Source organism: Garra rufa, chromosome 17 (assembly GCF_049309525.1).
Source record: "Garra rufa chromosome 17, GarRuf1.0, whole genome shotgun sequence".
In the NCBI taxonomy this organism is placed as follows: domain Eukaryota; kingdom Metazoa; phylum Chordata; class Actinopteri; order Cypriniformes; family Cyprinidae; genus Garra; species Garra rufa.
The window spans coordinates 26,474,755-26,477,891 of NC_133377.1; positions in this window are offsets into that span (position 1 = coordinate 26,474,755).

Genomic DNA, 3,137 nt, shown 5'->3' on the forward strand with positions numbered 1-3,137 from the left:
TCTCCATCGCCTTCCATGCCAGAGAAACATTTTTCAATGTGATGCGCAGTCAGACAAAATCAAGGAGCATTGCTTATTTGAGGATTCTAAATAAATAAATTTTGCTAAATAAATAAAGGCTCACATCAATCAGAATAATGCAATTTTTGTATTTTAGCAACATGGAAATGTTAATGTAAATTTTATCTCAGGGTGCTTCACTACTGTAGATTAATGCTGAAAAAATGAATAAATAGAAGCAGATCCAGAAAAACAAGAAGTGTGATTCCCAAAAAGAACCTAAAATTTATTTATATCCTTATTTAGAGCTCTGAACTCAGCAGAAAGTACACAGCTCAATGTCACTTGCCAGATTTTTGAGAAGTTACAGACTTGAAATCCTGAACTCCTCTAGGGGAATGCTTTTATATTCAAGCCGCCTCACAGATCAAGAGATGCATGGTACATCTGCACTCCGACGGCAGCTCAAAAACATTTCATTAAGCACAGATTCCCCTTTTCTCTGGTGACTGGCATCATCTTTCTGTGAGGTGCCTCCTTTACAGAACATTGTACAATTACAGTCATTTAATAATGTTAAATTGCAACAGGGATTTTTAGGAAATGTCATACTTGATGCTTGATAAACACTTCACTTGTTTGTGGCTGCACACACTTTTTATTTTCTGCCAACCGATGAAATAAGTCATAACATTTTAGGGTGCCAATCTTCAAAAATGCTCAGAGTGACAGTGTGGGCCAAAGACTAAAGTAAGCAGGGTGAAATCTAATTAAAAATGCAAGTCTGCATACATTAGATAGCATGAAATAAAAGATGCACAAAGCAGTTAATAATAAATGAGCTCCATGGTGGAGAGAATGACGGCCCCTCCAGGGTCTCGCCTTAGACTCTTGTAATTCTCTCAAACTTAATGGTGGTTTAAGCGGCACCACTCAAAATACTCCTTGGGGTTCAATTGTTTGCACAACCTGAGGCTGACCTAGAGACTTGTGCTATTTATTTGAAGCCCTCTGAACAGCACTGGGTGTTTGGAATCGGGTGGTTTTGTCAGATAACTTTCTGCTGTACAATTAGTGTCTCTACAGGTGGAGCGCTACATGACAAGTGAACCTGGAGCTTTTAGCAGTGTGATGCCGATAGACAACGTCTTGGCCGGCGTGCTACCATGTAATCATCACATATGATATGCTGACCTTTCACAGCCTCTAAACCTCTTACAACAAGAAGCCAATTACATTATATGTGGTGTGTGACATTCAAAAGGTCAATATAAAGAATGTTAGTCTGGAAGCAGTGTTGCAAGGATACACAATTCAAAACAACTGACAAAATAACTTTGTACAGTGTACTGATGTGAATCCATTTGTCATAGTTGTAACACCTTTTTTACTGCGACCTGTGGGGAGTCATGAGAAACAGCATAAAAGTGTTGTCTAACCAGAAAGATCCTGCTGGAGGAAGAAACTCCAAGGTTTTCCAGCACTGTGTTGTTGTTAGTTTTGTAGGTATTCATATGTAAAGTGTTGGCAGAGATTTTTCATTTTACTTATGAACAACTGTAGATATAGACTAATGTTTAAGAATCCTTTCCTGGATTTAAAAGACTAATTTGGAGTAGACGTCACAGTTACGTCACTTTTGTGGTGGCAGAAAAACACCTGTAACAAGTGCAGAGAAATAGGTAAAATCCATGGAATAAGGGGAAAAATGCATTGCTGTGCCTTTGGATGTCAGAATCTGAAAGTAAATAATTTTTAATAGAATACTGTCGTCAACGATGCCATTTGAAGCTAAACACAGATGTTTAAATGGACAGGCTATGGATCAAATCTGCTATGATTACTTTACTTTTAAAGCATAAATGTGACCCTGGACCACAGCAGTAGCCAATAATACATTGCATTGGCCAAAATTATCAATTTTACTTTTATGCCAAAAATCATTAGGATATTATGTAAAAATCATGTTCTATGAATTTATTGTGTAAATTTCCTACTGTAAATATATAAAAACTTAATTTCTGTTGGCGCTGATAGCCTCGTGGGCAGTACGTCGACATGCCACGCCAATGCACTTCGGGCGTCCTGTGTTCAAATCTGGCTAGCAGACCTTTCACAATCCCAATCCCGTCCCCCCTCTCTCTTCCACTTCATTTCCTGTCTCACTACTGTCCTATCAATAAAAGGCAAAAACGGCAAAAATAAATCTTAAAAAAATAAAAAATAATAAATAAATTTCTGTTTAGTAATATGCATTGCTAAGAACTTCATTTGGACAACTTTAAAGGCTTTTTTTCTCAATATTACGATTTTTTTAGCACCCTCAGATTCCAGATTTTCAAATAGTTGCATAATTTGTAAAATATATATATATATATATATATATATATTCAGCTTTCAGCTGATGTTAAATCTCAATTTCCAGGGACACAAACTTTAAAAAAAGCAGTTTATAGGGGACATATTACATTAGCCCTACAGTTACAGCATGAAATACTATTTAAACGTATAACATATCACATAACATTTACCTATTTTATCTCACAATTCCGACTTCTTTTTCGTGCTTTTTTGTGCATTTATTCAATGACATTATTCCAATATGTTAAATAAATATGCTACACTGCAGTACTGTCAAGCCCGAAATCATTCATACCCCTGGCAAATTCTGACTTAAAGTTACTTTTATTCAACCAGCAAGTTTTTTTTTTTTTTTTTTTTTTAACCATAAATGACACAGGCTGCTCCCAAAAGATAATAAGACGATGTACAAGAGGCATCATTGTGTAAAAAAATATTTTTCAGCTTTTATTTACATTTGAACAAAGAGTGGCATGTCCAAAATTATTCATATCCTTCTCAATAATCAATAGAAAAGCCTTTATTGGCTATTACAGCAATCAAATGCTTCCTATAATTGCTGACCAGCATTTGCATGTCTCCACTGGTATTTTTTCCCATTCATTTTTAGCAATGAGCTCCAACTCTTTCAGGTTGGAGGGTCTCCTTGCATCACCCTGATCTTTAGCTTCCTCCACAGATTCTCAATTGGATTTAAGTCAGGACTATGGCTGGGCCACTGCAAAACGTTAATGTTTTTGTCTGCTAACCATTTCTTCACCATTTTTGCTGTGCGT